The sequence below is a fragment of the Chiloscyllium punctatum genome, chromosome 3 (assembly GCF_047496795.1).
Source record: "Chiloscyllium punctatum isolate Juve2018m chromosome 3, sChiPun1.3, whole genome shotgun sequence".
Lineage (NCBI taxonomy): Eukaryota > Metazoa > Chordata > Chondrichthyes > Orectolobiformes > Hemiscylliidae > Chiloscyllium > Chiloscyllium punctatum.
In genome coordinates this window covers 60,557,710-60,583,882 of record NC_092741.1, presented here as the reverse complement: position 1 = coordinate 60,583,882, position 26,173 = coordinate 60,557,710, and the positions used below count along the sequence as shown (strand labels likewise).

The 26,173-nt window shown below is 42.7% G+C and overlaps 1 long non-coding RNA gene across 1 annotated transcript in view; it reads right to left on the bottom strand.

The window, feature by feature from the left end:
• LOC140454684 (uncharacterized) overlaps positions 1 to 18,552 on the bottom strand; it is a 29,521-nt gene extending 10,969 nt beyond the window's left edge. The window contains exon 1 of the long non-coding RNA XR_011952740.1: positions 18,404 to 18,552. This is a non-coding gene — a long non-coding RNA (uncharacterized lncRNA). The remainder of the gene's footprint in view (positions 1 to 18,403) is intronic.
• Between the last annotated feature and the right edge of the window lie 7,621 nt (positions 18,553 to 26,173).

Here is a 26,173-nt window from a genome sequence, read left to right as displayed (position 1 = left end):
CTCCAAAACCAGTCCAGTGGCTTAGGACCAGACAGGCATCTGGTTGGGTTCCTTGGATCAGTGGCTTCTTATACCTTCAGTCCAGGGAATGGGCCATAGCTAGCCTGTGGGACCAATGCTCTCAGACTGGCGAGTTGCAATAAGATAGTCATGGAACTGTTCGGATATCCGTCTGTTCAGGAGTCTGATCATCTTATGTTGCTCAAGGAGATGGGCCATAGTCAGTGTGAAGGATACAGTCACAAAATGTAAAAGGGGATTGAACATTATTAGGGGCCCAGTTCTGTGGGAGAGAAGCTGGGGAAGTTAATGGTGGAGAGCAGAGGCAGAAAGCTGGACCATAAAAGAGACTATTGTAGTGAGTGGAGAGGTGTGGCAACTCAGGGAAGGAGATGATGGAACATGGGAGGGTAAGGAGACATGTGGGAGGATACTGTTAATGGTAAGTAGCACCATGGCTTCCATAGTGCTCATTGAACTGCAAGACCTGACATGTTCCCCTCACATTCCAAAGCCTTACAGAGGCTGAGGTGGTGGTGGAGGGGGGAAAGGTGGGCAAATTCCAACAGTCATGTTGGATGGGGACCTGAGGATGCGTAACACCTATAGCTATAGGGTTAGCAGGAAGAGGTTGCTGATATTATGGGGTTTGAATGCAACAAGATCTGGACAATATCCAGACTTGGAGAAAGTGGGGACAGCAAATACTGGAGATCAGAGTTGAAGAGTATGGCTCTAGAAAAGCCCAGCAGGTCAGGCAGCATCAAGCCTGAAACATTGATTCTCTTGCTTCTTGGATGCTGCCTGACCTGCTGGGCTTTTCCAGTGTCATATCAACAATAAGAGACAATCTAACCAATGTCCCTTGACAGTCAATGGTGCCACCATCACTGCATCCTCCACTATCAACATCATTGGGATAATTGACCAGAGACTCAACTGGACTCACCACAGAAACACAGTGGCTACGAGGTCAGAGGCTGAGAATACTGTGGCAAGTAACCCACCTCTTGACTCCTTAAAACCTGTTCACCATCTACATGGCACAACTAGTGAAGAGTTTATGCTCAAAACGTCGACTCTCCTGCTCCTTGGATGTTGTCTGACCGGCTGTGCTATTCGAGTGCCACAATTTTAGACTCTGATCTCCAGCATCAGTATCAGGAGTGTGATGGAATACGCCCCACTCACCTGAATGAGTGCATCTCCAACAACACTCAAGAAGCTTGAAACCACCCAGGAAAAAAAACTGTTCACTTGATTGGCATCCATATTCACAAGCATCTACGCCCTCCAACACTAACACTGATGCACAGTAGCAGTGTGTACTATCTACAAGATTCATGACAAAAATTCACCAAAGATCTTAGACAGCACCTTCCAAACCCATAACCACTACCATCTAGAAGGATAGCAGATACATGGGAATACCACAACCTTCAAGTTCCCCTCCAAGCCACTCACCATCCTGACTTGGAAATATATCATTGTTCCTTCACTGTCACTGGATCAAAATCCTAAAATTCCCTACCTAAGGGCAATGTGGGTCAACCTATCACATGTGGAATGCAGCAGCTCAAGAAGGTAGCTCACTACCACCTTCTCAAGAGCAACTAGGGACAGGCAAGAAAATACTGCCAGCTTGTGACACGCATGTTTCACGAATTTAAAACAAAGCCCAGCATTCTGTGAAACCCTGAGGTGTTAACCTACCGAGTGTTGTCCAAACTCCTCCTGACTACCTCACACAGTCTGATGACTGAACCCTAAGGATGACTGCATTGTAATAGCACTATCTGAGCAGCTGGAGAGATGGAGCCTGGTTGCTGTGATCACAGACCCCTGCTACTTCCCTACTTTCTGCTCACTTCACACCTTGGTCCATGGAATGATGTCTAAGGATAAAGTTCGGTGTCTTCAATTGTTGCAAAGTTGCATTTTTGGCTACTCAGAGACTCACACAAGCAGCCAATAGTGAGAAGTAACATATATATTTGCAAATCAGATAACTTATTTTACAATCAAGTGTTACCCATGCCATTAATATATCCTCAAAATGCTTCTCGGTGCAGTCTAGGGTGGAGGGAACCAAGGAGCCCGTTGGCCTTGGAACTTGTTTTGGCAGAATCTGGAGGCACTTATGTCTATAGGGCCCATGGGTGCTCATTGAGTTCTTGCCAGAGGTAACTGCACCTTCCTTGGCTTGAACTCCCATAGCCTGGGGTACCAGACGATGCCCAGGTAGAAGGCCAAGCCACCTTTAGAGCGTACTGTGTGTACGGTCTCTCCTCATCTGGGTGCCCACTGGCACCACCCTGTCTCTTGTGCGTAAGGGGCACCTGGAGTGAGGTCATGTTCTACAATGCCCCTTTCAAATTAGTGATGGAGTCCAATGGCTAAGGCAGTGGAGTGCAGGTTTATTTGTTTATTGAATAATGGCTGAGCATGCTGAACTTGGCTATTAATGGCAGCTGCCAATTTATCCATCAATCAATGCATTGCTGCATTCCTGTAGCCAATATGCTATGGTAAGCATTGCCCTCCACAAACCTGGCCACCGCTTCCGTGTCTGCTTGTTTATGTCAATAAATGGCTGACCCAATGGGGAGGTCTTCTGCCCAAAATCAAACAGATACTTGGTCTCTGACAGTGCCCCGGTGTTAGTCAGCTGGGGCACTTCTTCTTTGACCAACAATGAAGTGCTCACTAGCAGGTCGTCCTGACTCTAACGCAACTGAATTTCCCACCGAGTGGTGAGTATCAGAGCCGGCAGAGGGTACTGGAGGCAGTATTGCTGGTGCATCCTCTGAGGGAGCTGTGGCTTCTTGCTTTGAGGTGATGGAGAAGATGTGTGGTGACGACAGCCTCTTCAAACCAAAACTGCAGAAATGCCACTGGTGCCTTCAAGACAAAACGAGAAAGTGTCACAACCAAGGGTCATACGTTGTGGGAAACTACATTGACAACTGTGTTAATGTGAAAGTTACACTGCAGGGAGTAGATTTTCTTTCCTGGTTGATAGGAAACAGGTGTTTTAGCATCTCCACAGGAGTGGTCCTGGACTTCTCCAGTCTGTGCCAGAATCCTCTCATTGCAATGGTGTTCAAAAAAGAAATTGGAACTGAACAGGCCTTACATGTTCCAATTAGAGTGAAAAATGGAGCAACCAGCCCAGAGAAGTAGAAGAGAGAGAGCTTTTAGCAGGTACAAAGGGAGAAAATGAACAGAGGTCTTAGTATGTTATTAAAAAGTGCATGGGGTGCTTAAGAAAGCAATTAGAAGAGCAAAGAGCTGCTTGAAGAAACACTGGCCGGTAAAATTAGGGAGAAAACTAAACGATTCCAAAAGCATATCAAGTGGATGAGGATAACCAGTGAAAGAAGAGAGCCCATTAGGGACCAAGGGTATAATCTGTATGTGGAACAGAAGGTTTTAAAGAGTACTTCACATCTGTCTTCACTTTAGAGAAGGAGGATGTAGGTTGGGGATTCTGGAAGAGGGACTGTGAGGTTCTTGAGCAGTTTGACACAGGGAGTGAGGAGGTATTAGAGGTTTTGGTTAGCTTCAACATGAGCAAATCTCTAGGTATGGATGAGTTGTATTCAAGTTTGCCATTGCAGAGGAATTTACAATTTTGAATTTGTATTAATTTCATACAAATTTTTAATTTCTCTCCGGCCATAGGGTGGATGCCACTTTTCAAGAAGGGTGGTAGAAATAGATAAGGGAATTACAGATCAGTGAGTCTGATATCAGTGGTAGGGAAACAATAGGGGAAAATTCTGAAGGAGAGAATTACTCTCCACTTGGAGAAGCAAGGTTTGACCAAGGAGAGTCAGCATGACTCTGTCATAGGGAGGTCATTCCAAACAAAATTAATTGAATGTTTTGAGTTGGTGACCAGACGTGTCAACAAGGGTAGTACAATTGATCATAGTTTACAGGGATTTCAGCAAAGTCTTTGACGAGATCACACAAAGAAAACTGATACAAAAGGTAACAGCACATGGGATCCAGAGTAACTTTGCAAGATGGATCCAAAATTGGCTTCATGGTAGGAGACAGAGAGTGGTATAGCAGGCTGTTTGTGTGACTGGAGCCTATTGAGCAAAGAAATATCAAAGGGACCAGTGCTGCATCCCTTATTCTTTGTGATTATATACAAACAATATTGATAAGAATTTGGGGGGAGAGGAATAATAACTAAGTTTGCATGTGACATGTGGACTGGTCAGGTAGTTGATATTGTGGAAGGTCTTATAGAATTTACAGGAAGATGCGTGATGCCCCTTTTTTTCTGTGATTCTGTAATCTATACAATCTATATACAGGAAGATATAGACAGGTTGGTCAGATGGACAGATCACTGGCAGATGGTATTTAATGCTGAAAAAGTGAAGACATGCACTGTGGAAGAAATAACGGAACAAAGGAGTACTCAATGATTGACAGGATGCAAGGAACAAAGAAGAACAAAAAAACAAAGAAAATTTACAGCCCAGGAACAGGCCCCTCAGCCCTCCAAGCCTGAGCCAATCCAAATCCACTGTCTAAATCTGTCACCCAATTCCTAAGCATCTGTATCCCGCTGTTCCCCACCTACTCATGCATCTGTCCAGATGCACTTTAAATGAACCTACTGCGCCTACCTTTACTACCTCTGCTGATAACGTGTTCCAGGCACCTACCACCCTCTGTGTGAAGTACTTTCTCACCTTGAATGCGTGACCTCTCGTTATTGAATCCCTCATCCTGAGAAAATGCTTATCTCTATCCACCCTGTCTACACCTGTCATGATTTTGTAGACCTCAATCAGGTCCTCCCTCAATCTCCTCTTTTTTTAATGGAAACAATCCTAACCTACTCACCCTCTCTCCATAGCTAGCATCTTCTATACCAGGTAACGTCGTAAACCTTCTCTACACCCTCTCCAAAGTAACCGCATCCTTTTGGTAATGTGGAGATCAGAACTGCACACAGTATTCTAAATGCTGCCGAACCAAAGTCTCGTACAATTTTAATATTTAACATCTTATATTCAATACCCTGTCCGATGAATGCAAGCATACCATATGCCTTCTTGACCATTCTATCCACCTGTGCAGCTACCTTCAGGGTACAATGGACTTTAACGCCCAAATCCCTCTGCTCGTCAACTTTTCCCAAGGCTGTTCCATTTACAGTATAGTTCACTCTAGAATTAGACTTCCCAAAATGCATCATCTCACATTTGCCTGGACTGAACTCCATTGGTCACTTCTCCGCCGTACTCTCCAATCTATCTATATTGTCTTGTATTCTCTGCCAGTCCCTTATGCTTTCTGCTACTCCACCAATCTTCGTGTCATCTGCAAACTTGCTGATCATACCAACAGTGGCCTCTTCCAGATTATTTATGCATATTACAAACAACAGTGGCCCCAGCACTGACCCCTGTGGAACACCACTGGTCACCTTTCTCCATTTCAAGAAATTCCCTTCAACTACTATTCTCTGTCTCCTGTTGCTCAACCAGTTCTTTATCCACCTAGCTGGAACATCCTGCACTGCACACCATGTGACTCCATAGCAACACAGAGAAACAAGGGGATCTTGAGATGTTTATCCAGAGATCTTTGAAGATGGCAGGGTGGATTAATAGGGTAGTTAAGAAAGCATAAAGATGCTTGACTTTATCAGTCATAGCATAATGATGTGATTGGGAAGTTTATATTGAATCTGTACAAGGCTTTGGTTTCGCCACAGTTGGAGTATGTGATTATACCCTAGGAAGGATGTGGTTATACTGGAGGCAGTGCAGAGGAGATTCACCAGGATGTTGTCATGAATGGAGCATTTTAGCTATGAAGACAGGGTGGATAAGCTCGGTTTCTTTTTCTTTGGAGCACAGGAGGCTGAGAGAGGACCTGATTGAGGTCTGTAAGATAATGAGGGGCATGGATAGGGTAGAGAGAAAACAGCTGTTTCCTTAGTTGAAAGGTTAACAATGAGGGGCATTATTTTAAGATGAAGTGCAGGAGGCTTAGAGCAGATTTGAGGAAAAGGTTTCGCAACCCGAAAGTGGTAAGAATCTGGAATGCACTGACTGGGTGGGCAGTTGAGGCAGGAAACCTCTAAAGTGCATGGGTGAGCTCTTGAAATGTCATGACATTCAAGTCGATGTGCTATATGCTGGAAAATGAGACTTGCGTAGCTGGGTTGGCACAGACTTGATGGGTTGAACGGCCTCTTCTAAGCTCTAAAGGGTAAGGAGATGCATATCTGGTACCCCATTATCCATCTGGCTCCTTTTAGCCCGATTATGGTATGTTTTCTTGGGGAATAAGAGAAAGGGAAGAACTGATTGAGATGAAAGTATCTGGCATATTTCTTGTCGTTGGTGCAGGTGGCAAAAAGGTGACCCACATGAGTGAAATGGCAGCACAGAGACCATGCAGGATTAGTAGGGTAGGGTTGGTGGGATGGTGGGGAAGGAGGGGTGGGGTTGTGTTTGGGGGTGAGTGAGAGCAAGTGAGTGAAAACCTTGCACGCAAAAGTGAAGTGGTACAGCATGAACTTTGGTGGGGAAAGGCTTCTATGGCAGAGAAAGAGAGAGGAAGAGAGAGAGTGTGCTTTAGGTTGCTGAGGGCACTTACCCAGCAATGCAGAAGAAGGTATTTGGCATGCTTGCCGTCATTGGTTAGAGCATCGAGTATAGGAGTTGGGACATCATGTTGCGGTTGTACAAGACATTGGTGAGGCCACTTTGGGAATACTGTGTGCAGTTCTGGTTGCTCTGGTATTATTAAATTGAAAAGGGTGCAGAAAAGATTTATAAGGATCTTACTAGGGCTGGAGTGTTTGAGTTACAAGGCAAGGCTGGATACGCTGCGACTTTTCCCATTGGAGCTTAGGAGGTTAATGGGTGACCATATAGAGGTTTATAAAATCATGAGGAGCATAGATAAGGTGAATATCAAAGGTCTTTTGCCGAGGGCCAGAGTGTTCAAAACTAGGGGGATTGTTTTAAAGTGAGAGGGAAAGAATGGGGTAACTTTTTCACAGAGAGGTTGGTGTATATATAGAATGAATAGCCAGAGGAAAAGGTTGTTGCAGGTAGAGTTGCAATATTTAAGACATTTTGACAGGTACATGAATAAGAAAAGTTTAGATGGATATGGACTAAGTACAGGCAAATGGGACTAGCTTCATTTGGGAAACTTGGTTGGCATAGACAGGTTGGACTGAAAGGTCTATTTCCATGCTGTATGACTGAATTTATAAATATAAGAAGATCAGATTCAATACTCACAGCACACTACAGCACGGACTGTATTCCCTGGATTACTGGCTGTGGTCAATTACCTCCTCCTGTAGTCTGTAGAGTTCCCATATTGACCTACAGCCAACCCTGAGGCTGGTTGCATTGGACCAGCAGGATTGACTGTGCCCACTTCCAGATTCTACCCAGCAGACCACAGTGTTCAAGCCCCTGTGCTAAGATCTGATTCTACCCCTTGACTGACCGTAATGGGATTCACTGATTAACAACAGTTGACTGAGGTCGACTCCCCTTTGACTTTGAAAGGTGACCAACTGGTTGAAGCACATTCAGTGTGTTCACCTTATAAGGTGCCAATACCTGCAAAAGGTGTGAAATGGAGAAATGTATTCAAAGTGAGTTGGAGATGTGCCATGATGATATGGTGAATCTGGTGTGAGTCTGATGCCAATCTCTGTGGACTGGATGATGCAGGTGGTTACATCTGCAGAGTGTGTCTGAAGATGTCAGGAACTGCTGGCTAAGATGGACGTTGTAGGAGAAAGTGTCAAGCTGAAGCCATCATGTTGGGAACTGTCCGAACCTTCATGTTGGGAACAGTTAGGCCATCTAGTTTCTCTCTGCTGAATCAGAGAATATCAAATTGCATAGAAATGAGGTGAGAGTAATGAGATGTTCATACATACAAATAGGCCTCTCATCACTTCAGTGAGATTCATGTCTCGGCCTTAATGTCTTTGGTGAAAAATCGGACCTTTCTGCTTGATGTTAGGAATCACATTTTTCTGATCTTGCCAAATTTTTCTAATTGTTTTGCCAATATTCATGTCATTCAGGGGCTAAGAAAATTCAGGCCTTTCTGTTGCATTCCATAACCATGAGATTCCATGTAAAATTATTCTTGTGATTCCCAAAGAGTCAGCTATATAAATAGAGGTGTGAAGTGAAGGAAACAGAGTTAGAGAGAAAAATAATGTACTAATTAAACTGATTTGAACACAACTGGCTCTGTTTCATCAAAGTAAAGAACTGAGAAATTCCAGACTTATAAAATAAAATGTGCATTAGTTAATACTGCTGCCTTGCAAAATTAACTGGCATGATAAATTTTAGTGTTATCTGACAGCTAAGTGGTGGAAGAAGAAGTGATGGGTGATCTAAGGAGACACAGTTTGAATGCACAGTGTTATCACCATGACCAAACTCCACAGGAATATGAGCTAATCATTTTACAGTCAAGCTGTTGTGAGTAAATGGGGTTGACAGGGGTGGTAATGTCATGACCAATAAATAGCCAGAAACCTATAGGCTATTAATAATGCTAAGAAGCCAGTTTTGAAGAGATACTTTAATCCTTAAAAACCCTTTGGCTTATTAGAATTTTTAAGTCCATTATTGTTTTCCAACTTCTAGTTTGTTAATACTGTAACATAAATGCCAACCTACAAATGTCAGTTTTGAGGAGTTGCAGTGCATATTTCACTTCTTAAGCTGTAGTGTAAATAACTGCACTTGAACCTAATGCTTTTTCAGAATAAATGCAATGTTTAATGATGCACTCACCAGAACACATTACCTCCTAATGTACACAGATGGAACATTTTCATGGGTGGTTTAGAACAAGAGTTAGCCTTGCAGTTCTATTCAGTAAATGAATAAAGAAATAAAGTAATGGAATTCATTTTTTAACTCCGTCCTCTAAAAGTTATGTCAGGCTGTCTTGTAATGCAATGTGCAGATGAAAATAATTATTCAATTACTGGGATTGAGCATCAGATATTTTATGTGAATGCAAACAGATCCAAAGAGCCTGCAGGATAAATTCAATAGCCCCAAAAACAGGCGATGGGATCAAGATGCACGATTAAATAGCGCCTTTTTTTTGTGATGTAGGCAGTATGCCAACTTTGAGCTCCCTGCTTATTTCAATGGTTGCTGCATCGAGCCAACGCTAACTGCACTGTTGAATAGCTGGATCCTTCAGCAGAAGGGCCAAGTTCAAGACTTACAAACACTAGGTAAAGCTAATGTGCACTTCTTAAAGAAGAAATGCATTGTGTCTGGGGCAGTCACTGACAGTTGTGAATCAGATCCGTGAAACTATCAAGAATTACACAAAATAAGAGGGAGTAGGCTTCCAGGTTTTTGGACACTGCACTGATCCAATTTGAGAAAATGGAAAAGGTGAGATGTTTCTTGCATTCACAGCTTCTCTAAAAGTTCAAGAGGTAATGGGAGTAGAAAATTAAAATGATTAATGCAGGGAGTCAAGCAGCAAGGGTCTGAGTGCAACGCTGCAAAAATTCAAGTCATCTAGGTCAACGAAAGTCCCTTCAGACCTAACCCCAAAACTATCCAGACAATGATCTCCTCACATCTACTGCACCTTCACACATCATGCCTCACTGTCATCCCACATACTCTTCTTATTTACAAGCTGCAGATGATATAAACATGCATCTCCAACCAAGATCCCAAGATCGTGAGTTTTGAAAAGGTTTGTAGCTCAGGTGGAGCTTTTGGTTTCTGAGTTTGCTCACTGAGCTGGAAGGTTCGGTTTCAGATGTTTTGTCACCATACTAGGTACCATCATCAGTGAGCCTCCAGTGAAGTGCTGGTGGTATGTTCTGCTTTCTATTTATGTGTTCAGGTTCTTTGGGTTGATGATGTCATTTCCAGTTCATTTTCTCAGAGGAAGGTAGATAGGGTCCAAATCGACATGTTTGTTGATAGAGGTCCAGTTGGAGTGCTGTGCTTCTTGGAATTATCGTGTGTATCTCTGTTTGGCTTGTCCTAGGATGGATGTGTTGTCCCAGTCAAAGTGGTGTCCTTCCTAGTTGGAATATAAGGATACTAGTGATAGTGGGTCATGTCTTTTTGTGGTTATTTGATGTTCATGTATCCCGGTAGCGAATTTTCTGCCTATTTGTCCAGCATAGTGTTTATTACAGTCCTCACAAGGTATTTTGTAAATAAGGTTCATGTTGCTTGCTAGCTGTATGAAGTCTTTTAAGTTCATCAGCTGCTGTTTAAGTGTGTTGCTTGGTTTGTGGTCTACCATTATGCCAAGAAGTCTGAATAGTCTGGCAATCATTTCAGAGATGTCTTTGATGTAGGGTAAAGTGGCTAGAGTTTCTGGGTGCGTTTGTCTGCTTGTTTGGGTTTGTTGCTGAGGAATACGCAGACTGTGCTCATTAAGTATCCGTTCTTCTTGAATATGCTGTATTGGTGATTTTCTTCTGCTCTTTGTAGTTCCTCAATGCTGCAGTGTATTATGGTTCATTGAAATAATGTCTTATTGCAGCTTTATTTGTGGGTGTTGGGATGATTGCTTCTGTAGCTATGTATTTGGTCAGTATGTGTTGTTTTCCTATGGATGCTGGTTTAAAGTTCTCTATTGATTGTTCGCTCTACTGTGACATCTAGGAATAGCAGTTTGTTGTTGTTTTCCTCCTCATTTGGGAATTTGTAAGGATATTATTGATGGTCTTGAAGGTTTCTTCTAATTTGTTTCATTTAGTGATGACAAAGGTGTCATCCATGTAGCGGACCCAAAGTTTGGGTTGGGTAGTTGGGAGAACTCTTTGTTCGAGTCTCTGTATTACTCTTCTGCTAGGAACCCTGATGTCGGTGATCCCATGGGTGTTCAGTTGATTTGCTTGTTGGTTTTGTTATTGAAAGTGAAGTGGGTGGCGAGGCATAGATCCACTAGCTTGACAATGTTGTTTTTGTTGATGAAGTTGACGGTGTCTGGTGCCTGTGTCTTTCAGTTGTTCCTTAAAGGCTCAGAGTACTTCCGTCTTGCCTTGCCACTTAATGCAGACTCAAAGCCAGGCATTTGTCAGTAGTTATCAGTTAAGAGGGTGGAAACATTGCTGTATGGCACCATGACATATCAATATAAACCTATAGCATCCACCAGCTATCTATGTGCCAAACACGCTGCATGTGCTTCAAGCAAATGACCTTGTCTTAAAATCAAAGGGGAATATTCCTCATTCAGGGGAGACTGCTGTCAGTCAGGTGGTTCTGGCATAGTCATGGTTCAATCTGTCCAGGTGCTTGGCCACCTCAAAGGAGTCATTTGAATGTGACAATTCACAAAGTTATTTCAAGATTTCAGATGCTTCCCAGGGATAAAACTGATTCCTTCTCACTTTGAACTGTATATACTCTGTATTATGCTGTTGTGGGCAACGTTATGTATCTTGGAGAACAAGGTCCCAGTACTCATGCAGCACTTACAATCTCCTGCTGTCTCTTTGCAAAATAAATGGTGCTGTGTTAATAGAAATAAAGTCCAAAGTGCAATTTATAGTTATTTCTTGTCTCTCCTTGTCAGAGTGCTCCATTTTCTACTGTGTGCAGGAGAATGTTAAACCATCATGTGTGTGTCTGTGTGTGATATGAATGCTTCTGTGGGCCTGTCCTCTCCCTTATGTTCTCCACACAGGTTCATTGGAAGTGTGATGGATTCAGCCACAACAGGGCTTTTCTTTTGTCATCACTGTTGCTGTGGTGCAACAAAGACTCAGAGAGATGGAGGAAGAACAGATGCACCAGCAAACCCAAGATCGGCAACTACCTACAGCAGATGCTGAACAGCCTCCACATGAAGAAGTCATAGATGAAGATCTCGTGAGGTCCCGGACGTTCAGAGTTTGTGATCGATTCTATTTTCTCCACAGTGTTGGCGTAGGTATGAAAATGTGCTGAGACACTGCCACAGAACTGTCATGATCAGGAATCTATCTGTCTCAGCTTAACTATGCACAAGGACACTGCTCCCACAGCTCTCTGTAGCAAGGAGCTCCAAAGACTCAAAATCCCCTGAGAGAAGAAATTTCTCCTCATCTCAATCTTAAATTGGTGCTCCTTTTTTTTGTGAAATTATGACCTCTGATCCTCATGAGGGGAAACAATCTCTTAGCATTTATCTGTCAGGTCCCTTAAGAATCCTACATGTTTCAATGAGATCACCTCTCATTCTTCTAAACTTCACTGATTAGAAACTCAATTTGTTTCCTTTTGTTCATTAGAAAATCCCTTTATACCAGAATCATTCTCATAAATCTCCCCTGGCCTCCCCAATAAAATGATGTTTTTTTCTTAAATAATAGGACCAAAACTACTCACAGTACACCAGATGTGATCTCACCAGCATTTTTTTACAGGTGCAGTGAAACTTCCTGCCTCTTATACTCCAACCTCCTTGAAATAAGGGTCAACATCCCATTAGCCATCCTGATTACCTGCTGCACATGTACGCTAGCTTCCTGTGTTTGTGCACCAACATCCCCTTTGTGCTGCATCTTTCTGTAGTTTTTCTCCATTTAAATAATATTCTATTCTTTGTTCTCCCTTCACGTTGTCCTACACAATACTCCATTTGCCAACACTTTGCCCAATTACCTAAACTATTAATATCTCCCTGTAAATTGTTTGTATTCTACTTGGAACCCTCCTTTCCACCTACTTTCATGTTGCCTGCAAATTTGGCTAGAGTACATTTACTTACTTGCTCCAAGTCCTGAAAAAATATTGCAAACATTCATGATCCCAGCATTGATTCCTGTGGAACTCCACTAGTCTCAGGACACCAACCTGGGAAAAAAAAAACCTTATGCCCACTCACTGTTTCCTGCTTATGAGCCAATTCTCTCTCCATACTGATATACTCCCTCTGACACCCTGGGCTCTTACCTTATGACTTAACCTTTTGTGTGGAAACTGTCGAATGCCTTCTGGAAGTCCAAGTACAACATCCAAGTTTACTGGGTAGCAGGGAATGCAAAAAGATTATTGGCTATTATTTTAAAGAGAATAGAACATAAAAGTAGGGAGGCTTTGTTAAAACTGTACATAACTCGAATTAGACTACAGCTAGAACAATCTGAACAGTTTGGGTCACTTATCTAAGCAAAGATAAACTGGCATTGGAGGAAAGATTGAGTAGATTGATCCTGCACACAATGTGAAGAATGAGAGGTGACCTTATTGAAATGTGCAAGATTCTTAGAGGAATTGACATAATTTATGCAGACAGCTTGTTTCCCTTGGGGGGAGAATATATAACCCAAAGGTATAATTTCAGAATAAGGTATTGCACATTCAAGACAGAGATGATACGTAGTTCCTTCTGTCTGAGGGTTGCAAATCAATGGAATATTTTGCTGCAGGGGACTGTTGAAGCTGTGTCATTAAGTATATTCCAGGCTGAGATAGATTTTTAATCAGTAAGGATATTGAGGGTTGGGGGGAAAAGGCAGGAAAGTGGAGTTGAAGATTATTAGATCAGCCATGATCTCAATGAATGGCCGAGCTGAATCAATGAGGTGAATGGCCTCATTCTGCTCCTGCGTCTTATCTCTTATTGCCTAATGCTCTTTTAGTTCTATCAACATTCCTAATGTTGAGGTTATATTTTAGAAACACATATAGTAGCAATTAAACAAATTTGGGTGTAATATTCAACCCTAGCCACCAATTTTACACACTGAAAAATTTCCCTTTCCAAAGATTGGCGTATCAATGTAAACAGGAAATAACTGATGAGGACACCAGTCTACTCTTGCTTGTTTTGACCCCTGGCCAAATTTGCATTTCAACATGCATATATTTTTACTCAAACTGTTCAGATATTTTAGAACACACCGCTGAAACAGGTGGGACTTAAACTTCTGGCCCACAGGTTCTATCTCTGCACACAAGAGCCCACCAAATATAGCATTTCAACTTGGTATATTTCAGCAGGGGTTGCTCTGACTTCAGCTAACCACAGCCTCCCCAGCTGAACAGTTTTAGTACAGATTCTAACTGAAAGGCTCTGATATTCTACCCAGCAGCTCTCTCTGCACCTGTAAAAAATGCTGGTGAGATCACATCTGGTGTACTGTGAGTAGTTTTGGTACTACTATTTAAGAAAAAAACATCATTTTATTGGGGAGGCAGTCCAGGGGAGATTCATGAGAATGATTCTGGTATAAAGGGATTTTCTAATGAACAAAAGGAAACAAATTGAGTTTCTACTCAGTGCAGTTCAGAAGGCTAGGAGTCTCATAACCTGGAGACTTACAGGTTTCAGTGACTCACTTCAACTGGAGTATTTATCACAACTCTATAAACTTCAGACATAATGTATACTCATGAAATATCAGTTTGCACCAAGATGTAAACAGTACAATTGTAAACTCTTCGCTTTAGGAGAATCCTCACAAATGTGATAAAAATATTATTCTACAGTTACTCATGGATTCTCACTAGCACATTCTCACTGACAATAGAAACAAGCATTTAATGCTCTTGGAACACAAAGCAAATGAATGATGCTAGGAACCTTATAAAATTGGGAATTCTCCCAATAAACTTTAAAATATTATTTGTTCTCATCACCAGTTGTTAGATTCAACACAAACAAATCAGTAGCACACTATGTTTGGCACTCACTTCCATTCTTTTTCCAACTAGATTATAAATACTTCATATACTTATAGTGTCTTAATGATAATTGCTTCAGATTTCCTCAACATGTTGCAGGGCCAACATTATATATTTTATTGACATTATTACTATGTTAAAATGTTGCCAGGCTTTTTCACATGTTAAGATCAATAAGGAAGATCCTAGACTTATATAAACCTTATACATCTCTTGAGATGTCACAAACATTTTATATTTTTTTTAATTAGATAGACTGGCAGAAATCTATGCAGTTGCATAGGAAGGTCCCATTGATAGTAAATGAAATGATAGGTAGTTAATCTGTTTTGTCAATGATGTTGATACAGAGAAGAATGTTGACCAAGAATACTCAGTATCTTTCTTCCTGTCATGCCAAGCAACGCTTTGAAAGCTAGTGCTTCCAAATAAACCCGATGGACTATAACCTGGCGTTGTGTGATTTTTAACTTTGTCCACCCCAGTCCAACACTGGCACCTCCATATCGAGGTTCTTTTAAGGAGAGATACTCCAATTTGAAGAGGAATTCCTAAGAAATGGAACTTTCTGGTTGACTCTATGTACTTGCCCCAGCCTTTACACATTTTCAGGATCAAGGTCAATGGTGACTTGCGTTTCCAATAAGAATGCAGAAATGACCCATGCAATAATGGAAAGTCATGTTAGCACTGTCGATGAGTGCCAGAGCAGCACTAGATCATCTGATGATCTTGTAGAAGACTTGTAAAACATTTGAGAGTGTGTCACCGGTCAGAGGGGCCAACAAGTTTTGGATTATAAAAGAGTGTTTCCCTGGGTGAGGAAGCTTTCTGGAGGAGATTCTAATGATCCTGAACCATGGGAGGGAGGAGGTCGTCTAACAGCTGAAGGCATTGAAGAAGAAAAAAAGAAACAAATCTAGGAGAATCTACTTTGGTCTGCATCCATATCCTGGCTATCAGGTTCCTGAAGAAGGGATCATGCCCGAAACGTCGATTCTCCTGCTCCTTGGATGCTGCCTGACCTGCTGCACTTTTCCAGCAACACATTTTCAGCTCTGATCTCCAGCATCTGGAAGTCCTCACTTTCTCCTATCAGGTACATTGCCCAGTGAGATCTGAGCTGGCTGCAATATTCTGGTATGAATTAGATTTTAGCACTATTTGGACATTGATACTTTATTTCTGATTACATTTGGAGAGACAATTGGGCGATGGGTGTAAACTGTGGTCGAGTTGGATGGGAAAGGCCTGATGCAAAAAGAAACATGTTGTAGAATTAGCTTGGAATAAGTCACAGCAACTTGAACTGACTAGAACAGACCAGTTTTGGAAAGGCCTGAGCTAGTTCAACAGCTGCAGGCTACATTCTGGGCAAGTGAGAAAGATACAGGTGATATCCTGTGACATTGCTCAAGCCTGGAATAAGACCAACTTCAAGTTCCAGCTCCTTTAGAAAGGTATGGTAAAAGATGGTGCCTTTACAATAAGAAATAAACAATTGATTCACACTTTAACATCTTTCTTCAGCTTCTTTTTCATTTGTAACAGCAAAGTTATATTTTTCAGACTGATTTGGGCCCTATATTTACATAAACAGGTGGCTGGAGCAATCACTTCATTGACTTGTCTCCCATTTTGGATACTACATTGAAATGGATCCACTCTGGTAAATCTATTATCTTCAATATACATATTATTTGGAACAATATTCCAGACTTCTTCGTCTTTTTTTTCATTCACAGGATCAGGGCATCACTGTATTTATTGCCCATCCCAGAGGGTAGTTCACAGTCATCTGTGGGTCTGGAGTGACACGTAGTCCAATCCAGGTGAAGATGGCAGTTTCCTTCCGTAAAGGACATTAGTGGGTTTTTCCTAACATTGGCAACAGTTTCATGCTCTTGAAATCAGACTTTTGAATCAAGATTGAATTCAAATTTCAAAATCTGCTGTGACAGGATTTGAACCCAGGTCCCCAGAAAATTACTTGGAGCTCTGAATTAACAATCCAGTTAAAATACCACAAGGCGATCCCCTTAACTTGTCTTCCATATATAGAAAATATATTCAACTGTCCTGAGAAATATTAGTTGTATCTTCTATCCCTAATATATCTCTTAGTTTTGCTTGTGAAAAATTAACAAGCTTATAGTTGGTTGTCTATGCACAGAAGGAATAGCAAAGGTCCAAACAGTGACCTTTCCAATACATTCAGCACCTCCCCTTAGTCTGAAATTGCAAAGACATATGAACATCCTGAACAACTGAGTTGTATTCTCACTTGTCTTTGAAAACAAGTTTCATATATAGTTGGGAGCTAGTATCCAGTTCATTATTTCCTCCAGTCATGGTTCCTGGAATTCAGTTCATAGAGCAGTCTTAGACTATCATCCTCTTTAAGGAGATCTTCATTTGTATAACATCTTTCCTGGCTCTTGCAGTCACAGCTTGCTAGTTTCTATTCAATATGTCTGGATTATTGGATGGATTATGTCATTCAGGGGCCAGGAAGCTCATTTCCTTTTTGTGAAGATGCCAAACTGTGAGAAGATGAGCTGTGATTGGTGAATTGCAGTTTCTGACAGCTGGACATCAAGTAGCTCATGCCTGAAAGATAGTACAGTCTTTCATTTTTTCATGACAAATTATTCTTTTTTGCCATTATGTGGGATGTTTAACCAATGTTTATGTTACAATGGTATCCCAAGAATGAAGCAAAGAAAAATAACTCCGCAGTTTTTGGCAAATGAATACAGCTTTTCTGATTGTGTCTGTCATTATGTATTAGCTGGATGGTGTAGAGCTGACACTTGCCCAAGTGTTAGTATGCTGCTGCTGCCTGACTTTGCTAGGTCAACTTCATTTTGCAAGTATGGATTGGCTTTGGGTGATCATTAGAGATGGAAACAGTTTATGTGCATGACGGGTAGAAATTCAAAGAATACAAGCACTTCAGGGTAAATTCTGTAAATCAGAAGAAAATATTGTGTGTCCTGAAGAAGGATTTTAATAATTGAAAGGCATATTTTTGCTTTTGCAAAGGTTCTTTGAGCAAGGTGAATGGCTGGCACCATATTTATGGCACGAAATTGAGTCTGTAGGTTGGTGATAAAGCAATGTACCACTGCACCCCTTGTTTGACAGCTGCCAATATGGAAAGGGTTGCTGTACAAACTGTTCAAAGGATAGAGGCAAACTTTTGTTTTCCATTCTATGACATTCTCCACAGGAAAACACTGACACATGGCGAAAAGGAGACGAAGACAGAGAACTATAGAGCTAGCCGTTCCTTATGTTGACATCCTGTCCCTTGTTAGCTGCAACTATTCTTGCACAGATCTATCTCTGTTTCACAGGAGTTTGCAGACTCTGCATGCAAAGCATCCCTGAAAGGTTCAGATAGCTGTGTTTCTGTTTGCACTGCTGGCTGAGTCTACATTTTCCAGAGTAGTATGACCTTCCTGCTATCTCCCTCTTTTCATCTTCCTTCCTCATATGACTTAAATCAAAGGCAATTCCCAGGCAAACCAGTGTATTAATAATACAGTAGCGCCTTGATTTACGAACTTAATCCATTTCGGGACCCGGTTCGCGAACCAAAAAGACGAACTGAATGAGATCGCACGGGGCCCGAGAGCTTTTGTGTTCAACAAGCGCGTAGCAAAGCAGAACAATGAAACACAGGCTTTTTGCGTTCGTACCTTGAATTTCATACGTACATTGAAGCAAAACTTTACGGACAATCCTGTTCGTAAACCGATTTGTTCGTGAACGGGGTCATTCGTATGTCAAGGCGCTATTGTATTGATATTCCAAAATCATGCAATTGCAAGACGTTTAGTTCATATGCCACTGAGCAGCTAATTCCTAACAGAAACGAGAAACATGGATTAGCATCCTTAAAATACAACAATGTCTTTGTAGTTTTAGAAGTGCAGAATCACTTTGAATATCAGGTAGTCATGAACAATCCTGGATTCTATGTTTATGGGCAAGAACATCACTCTGTCCTGTATTAAATTATGCAAACATCTAAATAGTGTTAAAAGAGGCTCATTATGTATAACTGGAAAATCTTGTGCGCTTCTCCTGGTGCTTAAAAATTCAACCAGAATATTCAGTAGGGCGCAAAGAGTGGATATTTGACTGAAGAAATCATATTCCCATATTTTGACAGATGAAATCCAATTTGCATTCATTTATGGGAAAATCTACCATGAGATTGAGAGTAAGTTTGAAACAACTAATGAATTTGCATTTATCTGTCGGCTAACTGAAAGCAGTTTTTTAAAATGTGAATGATGTGCATACTATGCATTTCTCATATAATTTGTTCCATAAGCAATGAATTATTGCTATATGCTATATTATATGCCCCAAATGTGGTATTGCTGCATAAGGAATTTAGCATTTATTAGGAATGTAATTCCTACAAATACAGAAAGTGTCATGCAATTGTGAAAGAAGCTTTTCTGACCTCATAGTTGTAGACCCCATCACCTTTTCACCATACTCTTTCAGAAGGTCGCATTCATGAAAGTTCATTTTATTTGTGCTGTTGTTAATTGCTGTCCAACACAACCGTCGCTACTGTGCATAAGGAGCAGATACGTTTGCTGCCTGTGTATAGGCCCATTTGGCTGTCCACTGATGTGAACCTGCTGCCGTTTAAGTACAGCAGCTGGAAAAATTCTGCCCGCATCATTTCCTTTTCAGTTGAAGTATTGGGCTGTGACACAGTGCAACTAGCAGAGATAAATCAGCTCTCTCTGGACTACTTCTGGAAGACTAAAGGTCTTCATGCCCTATTGCTAACAATGATAGTACTGTCAGGATTCATTTGCTTCTTGGAAATACAATGACAGTGGTTACTCTCCACCATTTCATACACAAATAATGAGCATGAAAAGCAAACAATGTCTTTTTAATTATTTGTTGTTTTCTCCTTATTTAAACTTAAAACTCATTTTGATATTTTGTAAACGATAACGCTTTATTTATTTTTGAAGCTATGTGATTGTGAGGTTGCATTGAAGAAAAGGAAACATCTTGTTTACATCAGCAGCTGGAAATGTTAGGATAAATATTTGCCATGTAAATGTAGTTCTTTCTGGATTTTAATAAAATAGATATGCTCAGTGAGTGATTGCATTACTGGAGTTGTCTAAGTGCACTGGATTTCAGTTTAGCTAAAACTGTGCAAACATTATGATATTCTCCAACTGCCTGCCATATGGGTAAAGTAAGTGGACATGTATTTTTATTACAATATTTTTTATGGTGTGTGACCATACTAACAGATGCAAAAAAGCTGGTTTCAGTATCTTCTATTTTGCTCGGGTCAAATCTATTTAAAACTGCAGGCACAGGATTTCAGCTTCACTTCTCCTCAAACATTCCAGAAGATTCCCCTGGCCTCGGAAACTACTCAGACGCCATTAGCCATGCAGCTGATGCAGCTGCCACGCCCACACTGATTGATGATGTCACTTCCGCCCCCACCACAGCCACTCCCACAACCACTTCCGCCCCCCCCCCCCCACAAATCCTCATACATCACATGTGACATCACTTCCGCCCCTCACATCATCGCTGATGCCACACGCTCAGTGACTTCCACCACCCCTACCGCCATGGGCACCACCAATTCCGCCCCCACCAGCGCCACTCACCTGCGTTCTGCTGACACGCCCCCCCCACAGATCCCACTGTCACTATCCCCACACCTCAGAACCCCGAGGGGAACACCACCCCTGCTCATGACTCCACCCCCATTCCCCCCACCACCACACCCACTCCAGTTACAGGTTCTGCCCCCACTCAGCTCCACACCCACACCAGATCCCAGCTCCCAGCCCTGCCGAGTTTTCACCATCCCTCCAGACCTCCCCCTCACTGAGGACGAACGATCAGTCCTCAGCAAAGGACTCACCTTCATCCCCCTCCATCCACGTTTCAATGAATTTAATACACGCCGTGACATCGAACAATTCTTCCATCGCCTCCACCTCCCAGCTTACTTTCACAATCAGGACTCCCGCCCACCTTCCGAGGACTCCTTCGCCCACCTCCAACACACTGCATCCACCTGGACAACCCCGCGCTGGCTTATTATCTGCCCTCGACCTCTTCATTTCCAACTGCTGCCAGAACATTAACTGCCTCAACCTGTCTACCCGCCTCCCCCACTCCAACCTCTCACCCTCACAACGTGCAGCCCTCCAATCCCTCTGCTCCAATCCCAACCTCACCACCAAGCCAGTAGATAAAGGGGGTGCAGTGGTAGTCTGGCGCACTGACCTCTACACCGCTGAAGCCAAATGCCAACTCGAGGACACCTCTTTCTACTGCCCCCTCGACCATGACCCCACCCCACATCACCAAACCATCATCTCCCAGACCATACAGAACCTCATCACCTCAGGAGATCTCCCACCCACAGCTTCCAACCTCATAGTCTGGGAATCCCGCACTGCCCGGTTCTACCTCCTTCCCAAGATCCACAAGCCTGACAACCCTGGCCGACCCATTGTCTCAGCATGCTCCTGCCCCACTGAACTCATCTCTACCTACCTTGACACTGTCCTATCCCCCCTAGTCCAGGAACTCCCCACATATGTTCGAGACACCACCCACGGCCTCCACCTTCTCCAAGACTTCCGTTTCCCCAGTCCCCAATGCCTCATCTTCACCATGGATATCCAATCCCTCTACACCTCCATCCGCCATGACCAGGGCCTCCAAGCCTTCCATTTTGTCCTCTTCAGACATCCCAACAGTACCCTTCCACCAACACTCTCATTTGTTTTGCCAAATTGGTCCTCATCCTTAACAATTTCTCCTTCGAATCCTCCCACTTCCTCCAGACCAAAGGGGTAGCCATGGGCACACGTATGGGCCCCAGCTATGCCTGTCTCTTTGTTGGTTACGTAGAACAGTTGATCTTCTGTAATTACACCGGCACCACTCCCCACCTCTTCCTCTGCTACATTGATGACTGCATTGGCACCACCTCGTGCTCCCGCGAGGAGGTTGAGCAATTCTCCAACTTCACCAACACATTCCACCCTGACCTTAAATTTACCTGGACCATTTCTGACACCTCCCTTCCCTTCCTGGACCTCTCCATCTCTAATAATGATGACTGACTTGACACTGACATTTTTTACAAACCCACCGACTCCCACAGCTACCTGGATTATCCCTCTTCCCACCCTACTCTTGCAAAAATGCCATCCTGTATTCCTAATTCCTCCGCCTCCACCGTATCTGCTCCCAGGAGGACCAGTTCCACCACAGAACACACCAGATGGCCTCCTTCTTTAGAGACCGCAATTTCCCTTCCCACGTGGTTAAAGATGCCCTCCAATGCATCTCGTCCATATCCCACACCTCCACCCTCAGACCCCACCCCTCCAACCGTAACAAGGACAGAACACCCCTGGTGCTCACCATCCACCCTACCAACCTTCGCATAAACCAAATCATCCGCCGACATTTCCGCCAACTCCAAAACGACCCCACCACCAGGGATATATTTCCCTTTCCACCCCTTTCCACCTTCTGCAAAGACCGTTCCCTCTGTGACTACCTGGTCAGGTCCACGCCTCCCTACAACCCACCCTCCCATCCTGGCACCTTCCCCTGCCACCGCAGGAACTGTAAAACCTGCACCCACACCTCCTCCCTCACCTCTATCCAAGGCCCTAAATGAGTCTTCCACATCCATCAAAGTTTTACCTGCACATCCACTAATATCATTTATTGTATCCTTTGCTCCCGATGCAGTCTCCTCTACATTGGGGAGACTGGGCGCCTCCTAGCAGAGTGCTTTAGGGAACATCTCCGGGACACCCGCACCAATCAACCACACCACCCCGTGGTCCAACATTTCAACTCCCCCTTCCACTCTGCCGAGGACATGGAGGTCCTGGGCCTCCTTCACCGCCGCTCCCTCATCACCAGATGCCTGGAGGAAGAACGCCTCATCTTCCGCCTCGGAACACTTCAACCCCAGGGCATCAATGTGGACTTCAACAGTTTCCTCATTTCTCCTTCCTCCACCTCACCCTAGTTCCAAACTTCCAGCTCAGCACTGTCCCATGACTTGTCCGGACTTGTCCTACCTGCCTATCTCCTTTTCCACCTATCCACTCCACCCTCTCCTCCCTGACCTATCACCTTCATCCCCTCCCCCACTCACCCATTGTACTCTATGCTACTCTCTCCCCACCCCCACCCTCCTCTAGCTTATCTCTCCACGCTTCAGGCTCACTGCCTTTATTCCTGATGAAGGGCTTTTGTCCGAAACGTCGATTTCGCTGCTCGTTGGATGCTGCCTGAACTGATGTGCTCTTCCAGCACCACTAATCTTTTAACTGGTTTCCAGCATCTGCAGTCATTGTTTTCACCTCTTTGATCAGCCAGTTAACAATATTATCTTCTGAATGCCATTTCTTTTCCAAAGTGTGTTGATCATATAATTATCATTCCTGAAGCTATATTGAATTTTCAAAATGCAGCTTCATTGAGACTGTTTATATTTTACATTGAAAATCAAAGAAAATGCAACATGTCTCGAGCAAAAATAAAATCTATCAAATAAATTAAAATCCATTGATTGTAATGAATAGTAATTCTTATTAAGTAAAGACACATGGTCTGTACCTTTTGTCAATCTGAACTGGTAAATTGGGAAACTTTGCATGCTTTTATCAAATCTTTAACTTTTGCCGTCACTTCGGGAATAGACGAACTTGATTTCCAACACACTCCCACAGTGAGGCATGACATTCACTTGATCTTCATAGAATCAAATAACAGTCACAGCACAGAAGGAGGCAATTCTGCTCATTCATCATGTCTGTCCTGGTTCTGTGAAGGAATAACTCACCTCCTACCATTTCCCCATCTACTTCCCATAACGTTGCACATTCATTGTTTCAAATAACAATGACTCAATTGAAGACTGTATTCTCAGGCAACATATGTCTGATCTGAAGCAATTGCTACCTGAAAAGTCTTTTGGCCATGTTATCATTACTTGAATGCCAATGGCTTTAAAGCTGAGATCTCGGGTTTTGATCCTTCCATCAATGAGAATCATTTCTCCTGATCTTCTCTGTTTGGATTTCCCAATCTACTTTGTCCAGAGTCCCCATAACTTTGAATACCTCTATCAAATCTCTCAACTTCCTATTCTCCAAAGAAAACAGGACCAACTTCTCTAATCTATCCATGTAATGGATGTTCCTCATCCCTGAAACCATTCTCATGACCTTTTTTGCTGCATTCTCTCTAATCTCTCCACATCCTTTAGAAAATGTGATGCCCAAAACTGAACGTAATACTGCTCTTGTTTCTTTACAAGTTTACACAACTTTCTTGCTTGTGCACTCTATGCTTCTATTGTTAAAGTGTAGGATGTTGTGTATATTACCATACTGTTCAGCCATCTGGCAAGATTTATACACACATACATCCAGGTTCCCCTGCTCTTGCATTCCCTTTAGAATGTTTAACTTTAGTTTGTATTATTTTCCCATTCGCCTCCTAACAAGATAAATCACTTTGTACTTCTATGTGCTAAATTTAATCAGCTTTTTGTACACCTAATCCACCAACCTTCAAACTTCTTTTGAAGTTTTCTACCATGCCCTTCACAATTCACAATTCTTCCAAAATTTGGATCACTTGCAAAATATGAAATATTGCCCAGTACACCAAGGTCTGGATCATTTATCCAGTCCAAATAGCATCTTGTAACCATCAATGTCTGTTTCCAGTCATTTAGTCAAGTAGGTATTCATGTTGTTACTGTCTTTCTTACTCCTTGGGCTCTTATCTTCGTGTGTCTGTTGTGCAGTGTCGTATCGCACTCTTTTTGGAAGTTCGCACACACTATTATCCTCATTAATCTTTTTCTTATTTGATTGAAAAACTCCAGCATGTTAAGTCCTTTGACAAATCAATGCTGGCTTTGCCCATATTTGCCTGAGTAACTCTTAGTTTTGTCCTGAACTATCATTTCTCGAAGCTTCCCACCACTGAGGTTAAACTGATTGGCTTCTGGGTGCCGGATGCTTTACATCCTTTCAGGAGCCATTTGTAATTTTCTCATCCTCTGACAGCACCCTGGACTGTCAGAAAGGCTGTCAATTATAGTCAATGCTTCTTCAATTTCACTCTCACTTCCCACAGTGCCCTTGGGATTAATGTCATTTGGTTCTGATGTCTTATCATCTTTAAGTATATATATATATATCCCATACAATAACTTCTTCCTCAATTTTAAACACTTTAATGTCTGAACTGCCTCCTATCACATGATTTGTGCAATGACTTATTTGGTTACAGATGCAAATTATTAATTTAACATCTCAACCAAGCCTTCCACTCCTTGGAGGATGGTCACCCCAAGGTTGAATGTCCTAGACTACTGAAGTGTTCTCCAACTGGGAGGGAACCCTCCTGTCTGTTGATTGTTGTGCGGTGCCCATTCATCCGTTGTCATAGCCTTTGCTCGGTTTCCCCAATGTACCATGCCGCAGGGCAACCTTGCCTGCAGCGTATAAGATAGACAATGTTGGCTGAGTCACATGAGTACCTGCCATGTACAAGGTGGGAGGTGTTCCCATGCGTAATGGTGGTATCTATGTCCACACTCTGACACGTCTTGCAGCGCCTACTGTGACAGGGTTGTATGGACCCTGTCCATAAATTGGTGAAACCGAGCAGAGGCTACGGCAATGGATGAATGGGCACTGCACCACAATCAACAGACAGGAGTGTTCCCTCCCCAGTTGGGGAACACTTCAGTGGTCCAAAACATTCGACCTCGGACCTTTGGGTGACCATCTTCCAAAGAGGACTTCGGGACAGGCAGCAGCGAAAAGTGACCGAGCAGAGGCTGGTAGCTAAGTTCGGTACCCATAGGGAGAGCCTCAACCGGGACCTTGAGTTCATGTCACAGCATTGGTTGACCACCATTGCACTATACACACACACACGCACACAGACACTTCTACACACACAAGTGCACACACACATACACGCACACATGCACACATATACATATACGTTTGTGGGGTGAATTTGTACTCGCAGAATTACATTGTACTTTGCTCAAAAACTGCATGAATCCATGTAAGACTCTGTTAACTCATTTTTTAGATTAGAATCAGTCTAAACATTATGGCACAGACAGCAGCACACAGGGGGCTAACACCTTCAACATCTTTTCTGGGCTGACGCTAATTGTTAAATTTAACCTGAGAATGTAACTTTTAAAAAAAGTTTGTGATTTACATATGAAAGAAATGAAACTAACATGGTCATTCTAACAGATGAGAGACTTAACAAACAATCAAGGTATTTTTCAATGTATAATTTTAGTTGCATCACACTGTAAATATTTGCTATAAATTCTGAGTCTTACAACTGTGTCCTCCACTATCACCTGATGAAGGAGC